Source organism: Chaetodon trifascialis, chromosome 4, assembly GCF_039877785.1.
Source record: "Chaetodon trifascialis isolate fChaTrf1 chromosome 4, fChaTrf1.hap1, whole genome shotgun sequence".
Classification (NCBI taxonomy): domain Eukaryota; kingdom Metazoa; phylum Chordata; class Actinopteri; order Chaetodontiformes; family Chaetodontidae; genus Chaetodon; species Chaetodon trifascialis.
Window position 1 is genome coordinate 6,259,250 of NC_092059.1, and position 13,903 is coordinate 6,273,152.

Genomic DNA, 13,903 nt, shown 5'->3' on the forward strand with positions numbered 1-13,903 from the left:
GTGATTTGGTATTCATAGTGTAAGCAGCAAATTCAAGGAGACAGACTGTGTGAAGATAATTGCGGTTATCGTGTAGATTTCTTTCTCCTTTGCCCTGCATTGCAGAGGGGAAAATAATCAATAAAAACTCATTTCTACAGAGTGATCTGATGTGAGGAAAATCTCCTCACAACTTAAGACCGGCTCATCCGCACTATTTCTTGGTTTATTAACCTTGTGCCGCAGTAGCTTTTACATTAATATGATGCATTCAGACTCAAGCCATGTTGGTGCAGTTACAGAAATGTGACGAAGTGAAGCAGAGGATGCTCACTGTTGTGATTTTCGGGTTTATGAAGTGCACGCAAAAGAGGCTTATGACACTTGATGGAAAGGAAATGGATGAAAGAGAGGGAGGAAGAATCAGGAAGGAGTCCACTGAGCTACTGATGGAGATGGAGGCACATCCAAACATCCAGCCAGAGCACCATTTACCCAGACATATAATGAATCATATACCTAAAGTCACCGTAAGAGGCAGAACGTTGTAGAGAAAAACCATAGAGGAAGCCACAGCAGCACCAAGTCAGTCATTTAATAAACCATACAGGCAGCAGGCAGACAGTCATATGGCCAATTGTATGAGGCTGCTGTGATATTATTATTGCGTGTGTGTCCCTGAGGGCTGAGATGTGATGGATGTCAGCGGTGTAGGTAATAAATTGCGGAGGTCAATCCACTCCGGTGAAGAGGTCCAGTCTCAGGGAAGGCCACCTGATAGACAATACGAGCTTCAAATATTCCCCACAGCACACATTTCCATTCACTCCTCGGGCCTCCGTTTATCAGACTGGGGATCATTAAGTTGTTCTCTCAAGAGAGCTCCGGACCAAGGCAGCGTGAGGAGATCACAGTGAGAACTCATTTGAGGGGCGATTTACAGCAAAGGCCAAGGCAAGAGTCTGTTTTCTCCAGGCGGGCGGACAGTCTCCAGAGAGAGAGAGAGGGAGGGAGGGAGAGGGAGGGAAAGGTGAGACAGTGGACTCATCGCCAGCCCTAAAACCCATCAGACAGCCACACAAACGCATGAGGGCGCATGCACGTGGCCGGGGTGCACACGGGGCTGGGCAGATCACTGCAGCAGGTAGTATGACTAATAACAGCAGAGCCCGCCGAGGCACACCAGGCAATCACAAGCGTTTCTCACCTCGCGTCTCTCCGTCTCTCACTTCCTGCTGCTGCTGCCTCTTTATTCCTCCTTATGTCATTCACATCTTTACCTACTTCTTCCTCTGTCTGGGCGGCTGCGTCTCGACACAAGTCTTCCGATCTAACTTTCCTTCCAGAAGGACGGCCGCTGCGGCACTTTGCTGCGTTACGGCATGAAAAAGTTGCTTGAAGCACAGAAAGGAAGAGTCCTTCCAGGCCTGGTCTGCCTGCTCACACACATAACTAAAATGAGGAATAGCGTCTCTTTGCTTTAGAAACATCTCGTTTACAGAGCAGCCAGCTGAAGCGACGTGAAGATACAACAAAAGCATGTGTGCCATTTGAAACCATGCACGCACCAAATACAGTGATCCGGTCATCCACAACGTATTATCAACTTCAAAATAAGCCCCGACAAATATTTCTGTCAGCTCCAGCCACGGCTATTACGGGTGTGTGTGATTGAAACCATCAAATCAGTTCACAGTCATTTAATCTTGCAGCTCTAAGATCTTGCCTATTCCATTAATCCAGCTTTATGTGTGCGCACACACACACACACACACACACACACACACACACACACACACACACACACACACACACACACACACACACACACACACACAGAGCATGGGCACATGGTTGAATGAGGTCTTTTAACACCCTCATTCCATCACACTCATCAGCCCTGAGACAGCTACGGACAGAGAGGAGCCGCTATCTGAATGCACATCTAGCTAATTGAAGACTGTCTTTTTTTTAGTGGAGAGGTAGAAAGGAAGGAAGGGGTCTGTAAGTGTGTGTGTGTGTGTGTGTGTGTGTGTGTAAGAGAGAGAGAGGGGGAGATAGGTCATGGCCTAATGGTAAAGGGGCCATCAAAAGCATTTTTATAATGAAAGAAATAATTTACCCTTCAGTTATACGTCCTCTTCATCATTTGATTCTGTGTGTGTGTGTGTGTGTGTGTGTGTGGGTGGGTGGGTGTCAGAGTGTGTGACTCCAGCAGCCCAGTCGAGTGTGTCAGTCTAGTAGATGCTTGGTGGAACTCGATCAAGGAGCACAAATGACCTGAGAGCAGGTGATTGAATCCTCCGTTCGTCCATAAAGAGGACCCCTGACTGAAGGGCTGACCACACACATGCACGCACGCACGCACGCACACACACACAAACACACACAGATGACTGCTGGATCCTTGAATCTGCCGAATGCACTTTAAGCCACATTCAGTGTATTGGTATTGGTCGCACCTATCTGCAGAATTTGACCTCCAGCCTGGTTTGCACCCTAAAGACACTCAAAGCAACACTGAACCATGAGACTCCCTGTTGGATGAAACATTTGCAGATCCCACCAAGAGTCGGCGCCCAATATCTGCCACTTCCAGCTCACTGGTTTAATTTGACAGTCAAACAAACAAAAATGGCACAGCAGCTCGTTCCTCGCCGCGCGATCTGTGCGAATGGCTGCAAACTTGCGTTAACAAGCGGCCAGAGACAAACTAATAGCAGGCTGAAGACACCCACTTACTCTCAGCAGTTAGTGGCTTACACCAACAACAAAACACCGGTACATACTGGACTTGAACAAGAGCAGAGGAGGAGGATCCTAATGGGACATTCATGTTGCTGTTTCTGCTGGATAAGGATGCAGTTGTTTGGGGGTTCGCCATGAGAGCTGATAAGCTGATGCGCTATCAAAGCTCCTCACTGTGAGCTTTGTTTTGGGCTCTTCCATCCACGAGTAGTCGAGAATTGCTTAATGCAGCTTTAAGCTACTTTGGGCTTTCAGAAAACGAGTGGTACAGCTGCATTTTATTTTCTGTAAATGCTTGTCTAATAAATACATCCTCACTAGCATTAAAGCTCCACTTTCACAGCTCAATCTGAAGCACAAAGCCACGTTAACTAGCTCTGGGCGGATGTGAGCCGAAAATTCCCAGCAGTTAAGCGAGGACTGATTCATTTTATCTTTATTCCTAATGTGTGTTTATGTGTCTGCGGGTCAAATCCTCTTATACAACTGCCAGCAAACATTTCAAAGAGGAAAAAAATGAAAACGCTGGCACTGGGGGGAATGTATGTTGGGTCATTAGAAAGGTGTTGATTGTGTGGAGGAATACATTAACAGCATTATCTATAAATGCGTTTAAATTATGTGTATATCTGTTTTTTTCTATTTGTAAACACAATGGTACATAAAAACTCTGATTAAGAACTGCAACAGCTTACAAGAGTACTGCAAATAAGAAGTGCCTACTCTTAAAAAATGTGAAAGATATATCCCAAAAGACGAAATGTGATCTTGTGGTACTGCTGCCTATGGACTCTGATTGCCTTTATCTCTGGAGATAAATGCGATTATCTCATCTTTGAAACTCATTCTACCTATTTTTATATTCATGAAAGCTGCAGAGATGTTGTTGGAGGGGAAAGGCAGAACTGGTAAACTGATTAGCAGCCCTCGCTTGTGGTCCGGGGGCGGCGGCAGGTGTGATATTTCACAAAAACTCTAAATGATTCTGAAGGGATTCCTACAACATTGTCAAACATTGTTTTCCTCAAGCAGTAAGAGTGCAAGCTGTCCATTACTGGCCCAATCAAACCTCAAATTGGTGCTGAGAAGCTTTTTTCCAGCTGTAATGTTGTATGACCACTTTGCAAACCTCTAAAACTTGGAGCCATCCCTAATGATGAGCAGAAATCTGATGGGCTATCTTAAAGTGCTTAAAAATGTGTCCAAGTGCAGGCGTAACAATGCGTGCGTCTTAAGTGAAATGCTGTAGTTTGTGATCGGACACAGAAGAAATGATTAAGACTTGGTGAAAATCTGTCCATTCTGAGTCATTGCTGGGATGCATTTGGTCTGTTTTTTCATAATTATTTGGTGGCACGGTGGGCCAGTGGTAACGCTGTCGCCTCACAGCTAGAAGATCCCAGGTTTGATTCCCACCTGGGGCGCTGGGGGTGTGTCCTCCACCATGCCTTCAGTGCCTGCTGCCCTTTATCAAGGAAAGGGGGCCTTTCTGTGTGGAGTTTGCATGTTCTCCCCGTGCTCACCTGGGGTGTCCTCCATAAAAAACCCACTAAAGGCATGCAAGAAGATCACCACCTGACCAATGGCGACAAAGGAGAGTTGGGTCCCCGGGCACCGCCGTCGGCTGGCAGCCCACCGCTCCTGGTCTGCCACGGAGGAAGGACTGACCAGGATGGGTCAAACGCGGAAGAAATAATTTCACTGATGCACGGCATGTGCATGTGATGTTGTTGTGATTAATAAAGTTGTGATTATCTTATTATTATCTCAACGGTGACTACAGCAGTCGAAGCGACTGACTTCTGCACAGCAGGTCCGAAAAACGGCCTGCAGAGACACGCACTGGAAATACGACAGAAAGCAGCCAATCTGCTTTCCTCGCCTCTCAAAATGCATGCCGGCAGAGCAGCAGTGCGCGTTTTACACGTGCACAAGCGTGTGCATTGATACACGAGAGCGCCGATGACTCGGATGAACGGCCGAGGCTGAGCGGTGACGTGGCCGCTCGCAGCCCTGCAGCACCCGCGGTGCTTCACTTAACACTCACCTCGGTCTTAACCTCCTCTGAGCTCCGTCTCTTATGCTTCACTTCATTTTACTCTCTTACATAAACATTTTGTCTATTGCAAGTGTGTTTGCAGACGTCAATCAGGTCTGTTTTGGATTCGTATTTCCGACGCTACAGTTATGAAACGTGCTCTACCTGAAGAGGAGAGTGTAAAAGATTGGCTTCAGGTTGAGCACAGCATGCAAAAACATAGAAAAATCAACAAAAAACCAAAACTTCAGAGGCTTTGCACTGTTTCTTCAATGCTGCATGAGTCCCATTTTGATCATTTTTATGTTTCCACCTTAATTGAAACTTAACTTGGTTTATGACTTGAGCAGATTTCATGACCCATGAAACCACATTAAACTCTTCTCTGTGATCACAAAAAGTGCTTGGGTGCGACAAAGTGCTGAGAGCCACGGACTGAGGCGCGCAAGTTTGTTGATGAATGAAAACGCGTGTGGAGGTGTGTGTGTGTGCGTCAGAGAGTGTGAGCTCAGCAGGCTGAATCCAGCAGCGGCATCTGGGTGCCTTCCCGCTCGTCCGAGCCAGGGACCAGATGCTCCAGGGACGCAGCTCGCAGTGTGGTTCCGGCCCAGGGACAGCTCGTCTGTCCTGGACACAGATGCCACACTCGGCCCCTTTCCCTCCCCGTTTCATCTGCTTTAACAGATGTCTGGCACGCACGCCAGCCCTACCATCGCCTACGAAGAGCTGAATTAGGTTACCAGCACGCTGGCTTTCAAAACGAGACAGGGTCAGACAGGCTGTGTCACTTCCACATGACAGACAAGACAGCAACAAAGCTCCTGCCACGCAGTAAGTTACCACGCTGTGAAGCATCACTGCGAATTAGGTGCAGTGAAGACAAAAAGCTAATGATGGATATTGAATCGTGGCTAATCTTTACAAACAGAGAGCGTAAGGGAGAGACAAAGGGGAGAATCATGGGACGGTTAAAAATTCATTAGTGAGCAGCGACAGAAAAGCACAGATGGAGAGAAAGCAAGAGGGAGGCAAAGAGAGAGAGAAAGAGGGGAAGGAATATAAAGAGGAAATCCTCTGAGGAAAGCATCTTTCCATTCCCGTCTCCGTCTATTTCTTCCTCTAACTTTGTTGCAGTCTCACAGTGAGTGTGGAAGTCAGTGGAGCCGCTCCACAGGGAAGTGTAGCTAACAAACCCGCCAGCCAAACCGAGAGCCCACTCCTTTTCTCCCTACATGCATTCATTATCTATTGTATTCCTTGAATAAAGAGTATGGTACAAAACCAGGCATCTCCATCCCTTTGTACGCGGCTGGATGAAAGGGAGGAAACACAAATTAAAATGTAATTTATGATGCTTTGTTTGCTGGCTTTCTCTCCAGCGCCTAAAATGTCACAAGGAGCATGTAATGCTGCTGGGGTCTGCCGAGGCACGTCACAGGGCGGCGTACATCACTGGCGTGTGTGTGTGTGTGTGGTTTGAAGAGGGGGGCTGGTCAGGGATCCTGACTTCTGGGGAAATGAGAATGTAAGGCGTTGAATTAATTGAAGTGTTAATGTGCTGTGACTCCAGTGTGGTGCAGCGTGTGTGTGTATGTGTGTCTTTACCTCCTGCAAATGCTCGCTGTAAAGTGCTTTTGTTTGCTGTGAAAACTCATTAACAAAGTGAACACCTTTGCGATTTCACCCTAAAGTGGCGCTCAGTGGAGAGCGAAAAGGCCAGGGGGAGCAGACGTGAGCAGCGGGATGCAGGAGGAAAAGGAGGAAAATGCGATAATAATGATGTGAAATACTAATGCTGATGTGAATGTGAGCAAAAAAGGAAAGGGAGGAACTCGAGAGTCTCAGTTCCGTAATCAACATCTCATCTGAAACAAGAGCATCCCCGAAGCAACGCTACAGGCAGAGAGATGGAGGGAGAGAAGGGGAAGGAGAGAGATGCTGAGGAAAACAGGAACAGGGGGCAGAGACGGAGAACTGCAGGCAGAGACTGAGGAAACGCAGCAAGGACGCTGGGAGGGTAAAGATGTGGAGGGGTGATAAAGTGCAGCCAAGCAAAGGGCCAGAAAGAGGCTTGATGTGGATGAAAAAACATTTTTTATTAGCATTTACCATATTTGTTCTTTCAATTTCAGCCTGGTAGAAAAAAAACTGCACCAAGCAAGTAACTCTGAGATGTTTATGAGGTTTATGAAGAGCTCGTGGTCCATCCTGGACTGCAAATTCAACTTTTTTAACACCTGTTGTATGTTCTGAAGTACACACACACTTCTGATGATAAACACATCCTGCTTGGTGATGCATTTACATTTACTGTAAACATATGCAGCATTTCCTCCTGTTTATGCGCTTATTCCATGTCAGAGTCTCAGTTCACACAAAGCTGAAAAGCAGAACACGCCAAACCCATGCAGCAGTCTTTTTGCAGTGAAACATAAGGGCAGGGAAAAGTTTGTGTGTGTCTGCGCGCTCTGTTGTTGTGTCTGCAGATGCTAATCCCGGTGGTGTGGACAGATTGCGAATGTTTTAAGAAGATTACAGATTACAGGCCGCGGAGGCAGATTAGCTGGCAGCCCGATCTGCACCTCTGGATGGACTGCCCTGCTCTCTCCCAGCCCCTTCTGCATGCATGCGTGCGTGTGTGTGTGTGTGTGTGTGTGTGTGTGTGTGTGTGTGTGTGTGTGTGTGTGTGTGTGTGTGTGTGTGTGTGTGCTACGTGCCTGTTTGAGAGGGAATCACGATTGGTGGTCATGATAATTCTGTGCACATCAGGTGTCTTAAGGATTGTGTGTACGGGTGTGTGATAAATACTGATTTGCACACATCCCATTTCCCTTAGAGTGAATAAAAAGCAGGAAATAGAGTACATATATATATATATATATACACATACTCCCAGTGGGCTGTAAAGATATTCTTGATGCCAATTATATCTGAGAGAATGTCTCACACACACACACACACACGCAGCATGCGGATCAATGGGATGGGCAGCCAGCCAAGAGCCAGTCAATTCTCCCTCTATCCTTTCTCTATAACAGCGAAACCCCTGCTGAAAAAAGAGCAGTATTTAACATGTTACAGCCTGTTTAAGTACCTCAGCAGCAGAGCGGATACATTGTTAGCTGCTGTTTTCACTGGATAGGAATTCTACCTTTGACATGGGACATCTTTAGCTCATACCGAGAAGATAAACCCGGCTCAATCAGGAGTCAGAGCTGTGCCCAAACACCGGTGCACTGGACTAAACTCACAGAGGTGAGGGGGAAAAGGTAGCGTCCAAAAGGCCTGAGTTCTGTTCTGCTGTTGAGTTCTGGATGCAGCCAAAAGGACAGTAACGGTTTGATACAGGACAGAAGTGATTTCCCTGCTGATGGGGCGGGTTTGCAGAGCTCTGCGAGGGCCACGGTGCTGAGGAGAAAGTCAAACATGAACTGCATTTACACAGCAGTTCACCTTTGAACTGAGAAATGTAATGTTGGTCATATCTGCCTTTGGAATATTCACCCAGGGAGCTGACGGAAAAGGCGCCTCGCTGGAGGTTTTGACGCTAAAAAAGAAAAAACGGAGCTGACCTGAAAAGTGCCATCGTCATTATCAGCCTTATGGAACAAACCGGGGCAAAATGGACCCAAAAGCACATCGACATGGGCGTGAGACAGCCCAAAGGGAACCTGAATCATAAGCAGACAGGATGTTTGCTGGATGTTTGCTAGCTTCTCCGCAGCTGCCCGCTCACTGTTCTCACCACAGCTGATTTTAAGAAACGCCGCTGAAACGCAGCCGGCGTGCAGTCGAGGAGGTGACTTAAACGGGCTGTCGGTTTACTGCAACGCTGACTTGTATCCATAGCAACAGGTGTCACTGTGGCGCCTCGGCACTGTGAATAATGAGGTTACAGTAAACTGGTGCGAACAGGTTACGGGAGGAAACTTTTCATTCAGATGTTAATTAGTCACATTCTCACTGGCTGATGAAAATACAGCATGTGTTGTTCTTTGTGCTGTTGGGTCCAGTGAAAGTTCACTTGGACCTCGCCAGGACCCACACGGGGTCAGGTCTTCAGGTTTTCAGGGGCTCTGGTCGACCAAAAGGCCACCACGCAGGCCATCTTTACTTTTCAAGTGCTGTGGTTTGACTCAGAACAAAGCTGAAGAAACACTGTGAGCTCGACGTAATTTCTTCGCAGCTTGTTATTTTTATGCTGACATTTACACAATGACAGATGAGTTTTTGTGCAGCATAAAAGCATTCGGCGTAAACAGACGGCTTTCCAAATATCAGAGGTACATCATGTCACCGTCTGAGACACACGTTCAGATCTACAAGCTCACGTTTGCAGAAGCAGTTAGAAGCTTCAGGGACCAGAGCAGGAGGCTCTGGGTTCCACTGATTTCCTGATGGCAGCGTGACACAGCCGTCTCAAAGAGCTCCTTCCTACTTAAAATTTAGTCAAACGTTCATTCAAGCAGCATTGTCTACAGTTATACAACGCTCACACAAGGCTGACTGTACTGCATGGGAAAAACATACACTGCAAGAGGCAGGGTGAATGAGCGGGGGGGGGGGGGGGGCTGAGGCTAGAGAGGGAGCAGACGGACATGAGGACTGAAAGAGGGAGAAAGAAACCCTTCAGCAGCCTTTTCTTTCAGTTTCCACACAATGACGCCCTGGAGTCGCCCGCTGGGCCCATGCAGGCAGAAGTAAGAGGCCGTTTGGCAGCAGAGGAAAAACTCCTCTAATCCTCAAACTTCAACCTGCTCGAAGGCACAGAACTACGACACAGCTTTAACGAATTAAAAACAAAATGCACTGCGATTTCCACTCGTGGAAAAGTGTTAAAGGACTCACAGTATTTACCAAAAGCACTCTGTGTGTGGGACTGATTCATCTGTTGTACGAGACGTGTTTTAAAGTACTTTTTAAGGTATTTCGTTGGTAGTAGTTCACCTACAAAGACGCATCATGATGATTTCATGTCAGTGTATGATTTACATCGAGCCTGCTGAGCAGCTACAAGTACATGGAACAAGTAGTACAGTGTTTCCATCCAATATGCAGTACATTATAGCTCTAGTATACACAAAGTGGAAGTATACACCTGCAGGCGGCTGGGTTGCACCTGACGTGCTTGTAAGTGATTTTACATCTGGAACAAAACCTAACACACACTCACTGAGCGGTAATTCTGCTTCAAATGGAGTCCCATGAAACATGTAGACAGGATACAACCTATTCACATGCACACACACACACACACACACACACACACACACACACACACACACACACACACACACACACACACACACACACACACACACAAAACACAGCAGCTACATGCACAGAGCTGAGGCTGTGTGCCAGACAGAAAAAAAGCGAGCGAGAGGGGAGAGAGTGAGGGTCTGCAGAGCACCACAGCTTCATCATGAATGCGGCTTTTAGCTGCGGCGGAGCCCGAGCCCCCCCAAAGCAAACTGACCGGGTCGCCCATTCAACTCTCCTCCCTTCTGTCGCCCCCTCTCTCTCCATTAAACCCAGTGACTGGGAACCGGCTATTGCACACACACCATTGGCTGCATTTCCACACGAACACTTCGCTGTCCGTGTAACCTCCACTGGACGTGCGTCTCACTTCATTTCACTTCACTCTCACTGTGAGCCAAAGCTGCAAAGTGCACAGCAGCCCACAGGACTTTAACCTCTGAGGACAGTAAGATAAAGGGTGTGTGGCCATAAAAATAAAATAAAAAACTACAGTGCAAAGTGCAGGAAGGTCACAAAAGCACAGCAAAGACTTCTAAGTCAGAGGAGCTTAAAAAAATCAAGTATAAGATCACATTAAAGGCACCATCGAGCGTACTCGCGACCCTTGTTCCTGACATGTTTTCCACTGGGGGCTGAGGAGCACGCGCCGAGCAAGGGGAAGCACATGCACGTTAAACAGCAAAGATATTTCTGATGGATGAAGGGATAAAAACTTGCGATGCGTTTTTTTATGACTTTATAAAAAAGAAAAACTCTGATGAACGTGGTGCTGAGGCTCAGATTGGAAGGACGCGCCGGGGAAGCCAAATGCAGCAAAGCGCTGCCTCTCCTCCCGCCTAACATCCCACACAAACACACACAACCCTGAGCACTACGCTTCAGTGAGGGGGTCACTCCCCCACACCGGCCCAATACACACACACACACACACACACACACACACACACACACACACACAAACATATATGCGCGCACACTAAAATCCCGATGCACCAGCAGCAGCAGCAGCAGCGATGGATAATTCATTGCAGTGATGGGAGAGAGCTCAGTGAATCCACAGGCTCCTCTCAGGTCCAAAAACCCCAACTATCACACAGCCATGGAAAAGTACACACTTTGTGGAGCTCGCGCGCGGCGGCGCCGGGACGACACCCGCCGCTCGCGCCGCATCCGCTCACGCTCTTCGCGCTGGCGCACTTACCTTTGCACTACAGCGAAAATGAGCACAGTTAGTTCCCATTTTGCGAAAAGGCTTTAGGATCCATTCATTCCCGCGTATCTCCTCCTGGTTTATTCAGACATCCACAGTGTGCTACGGCAGGGACAGTAATCCAGTTTTCCATCCCGGGGAGAGCGCTTGCAAGCTTCGTCACATCTTTTTCCACAATCCTCACAAAACTATGCCAGGCTTCTTTCAGCGCGGTTTTTTTCTCTTTCCCCCCTCCTCCTCGCTCCTCTGCCCCCTCGTCTCTCCTCTCCCTCTCTCTCCCTCTCTGAGGTTGCCTGGTTACCTCTTTCTGTAGGCTGGTTCAGACCGCCGGCCGGCAGCCAATCGCGAGGCTCGGTTCCACTTAACCCCTCCGCTGCTGAGCTGTCCTGATTTCTTCAGCTTTCAAGGAGTGGGAGTGGAAGGGGGGGGATGAGGTGAAAGAGGAGGAGGAGAGGGAGAAGAAAAGCACTGGGTGATGGTGGAGGATTCAGAAAATGTATGTTGACAAAATTCTAATGAGCAAGAGAAGATGAAAGGAGAGCAGGAGGAAGAGGAGGAGGAGGACGGGGGCGAGGGGCCGATGGGTTAATTTAGGTGTGAAATAAAAAGTTGTGGAAGAAACGTCATCAGTGTTAGTTGTAGTTTGGCGGCTGCTAACGGATGAGCGTACGGTCCAAAGTTCACCGCCGTCACACTCTTCTCCTGCAATGCTGCCAAAACACACATTCATGAATCAGGAGCGCGCAAGCAGCCGTCAATGCTGCAGCCTCCGTGCAGTCATTCAGCACAGATTATCGATTGGTTAACCACCCGCAGTTAAGTCATGCAGACTAAATCATGTGTGTGTGTGTGTGTGTGTGTGTGTGTGTGTGTGTGTGTGTGTGTGTGTGTGTGTGTGTGTGAGTCATGGACTTGGCAAACTCGCCATGTTGTCGAGTGTTCTTACTCAGAATGGGAGCACACTTTATGGAAAAGAAAACGAAACAGCCATAATGCAAGACTAAAGATGCAGAACTGCTTCCTGTCTGATGTTTATTGATCATCACTGAATAAAGAAGTTGAACACAGGAGGATGATGCACCTGTGCTGACTTCACTGAAGCAGAGCTTTTTGCAGTTTCACGCCTTTCCTCCATTCTTTCTTAAGCCTCAACCTCGTGCAGCCCCCCCCCCCTTTAATCCATACCTCCTTTCACTTCTCTGCCCCTGCACCTCCCTCTTTCTCCTCCACCTCCTCGCCTCAGATCATCCTCCTCTCCAGATGTGTGCTGCTGTCAGGGGTTTGGGAGCCTCAGCGTGGACACAATTCCTCTGATCTCTGCGAAGACTGGAAGACACTCAGCAGTCTTCAACTAAAGCTCTTCAGCCACATTCAAACGGAGACGCAGGCTCAGGTTTCAAGGGTGGGGCACGATGTGCCAAGCAAGCAGGTTCATCTGGGGTTATGATGTATTTAGTAAACAATTCGCGTTTGCTTGTTGTAATCTCCCATCAGGAGTGTTACATGTTTACTGGACATTTTCTGTGCCCAAACACACTTTCAAAATCCTCATTTTCTCCTTCAAAATGAAGATTTCCTCTTGCATTCTAACATATTTAACCCAAAGTTCAGACTGACATTAGCATTGTGTGGAAATAAGCAGCCTCCTCATTCACTTCAATGAGGCCACGCTGGCCACAGAGTAACAGCCTCCTCACTGATGCTTAAAACTGTAGATCAGCGCAAAAATGCAGATTACCAACACAGATTCACAGAGAGGTGTGTGTGTGTGTGTGTGTGTGTGTGTGTGTGTGTGTGTGTGTGTGTGTGTGTCCAGAGAGCAGCACACTCTGCTCCGCCTCTGGTTGCATAGTGTAGATAAATGTATTACTGAGCGTGTTTTTATTGGGCATCAATTAGTGATGGGAACTCCATCTCTGTTTCCGGAGCCAGATCATTTGGCTCAGCTCGGCAATAAGAGCCGACTCTTTCGACTCCCAAACGGATCTTAATTTAGTAACACTAATGGCTTTTAGAACTGAGCCAAGTGTAGCTCTGTGTTTACCTACGATTGGTATGCGCACACATCCATCACTCCAATTATTAAACGTAATTATATTAAACTTTAGAATTTTACACCATGTTTGGTATAAAAACTTTAAACAGCCTAATTCAAAAACATCAAACACTATTACACATGTGTATTGACTGTTTTATCTATATTAATCTATGTTTTGAGTGATGGCGACTGACTGAGACATTTCTGGATCCTATTTAACAAACACGTTATAGAGACATCGGCTCTTAAGTGAGAGCACAGAGGTTACTCAATCGCGATTGACACATCAACCTCACATTTATGAGCATATTGGCGAAAAACATGCTTGAGGCGTAAATAAAGGCTTCAGGTTACGCCTGTGAGACAAAGCTGAAGGGCGAGCCCGCAGAGTTCCAGAGCTCAAAGTGAGAGCTCGTCTGTGGTGTGAGATGCAGGAGTAGGAAAAATGGGTCTGATAAAGCTAGTCAGCAAAATTCCTGTCAAAATCACAAGGTAAGAAAACACAGAAGATTATGCTGAGGACATAGCAGAGATTATTAGTACAAACCATAATATACAGCTAAATGTAACGCTCGTCACACTTCAGCGACTGTTTGCTGAAAGTAACGCAAAAGTAAAGCCTTTA

General features: G+C 47.3%; 1 protein-coding gene across 5 annotated transcripts in view; it reads right to left on the reverse strand.

Moving 5' to 3' along the window:
• dab1a (DAB adaptor protein 1a) overlaps window positions 1–13,903 on the reverse strand; it is a 196,064-nt gene that overhangs the window by 63,542 nt on the left and 118,619 nt on the right. For 3 of the 5 annotated variants that reach the window (XM_070961676.1, XM_070961675.1, XM_070961677.1), the window contains exon 1: window positions 11,232–11,503. The exons of 1 other annotated variant lie outside the window; for it this stretch is intronic. The gene's annotated coding sequence lies outside the window, so the exon portion shown is untranslated. Of the gene's footprint in view, window positions 1–11,231; window positions 11,514–13,903 lie in introns of those variants that run through there. One more of the 5 variants, XM_070961672.1, reaches the window with a different exon arrangement.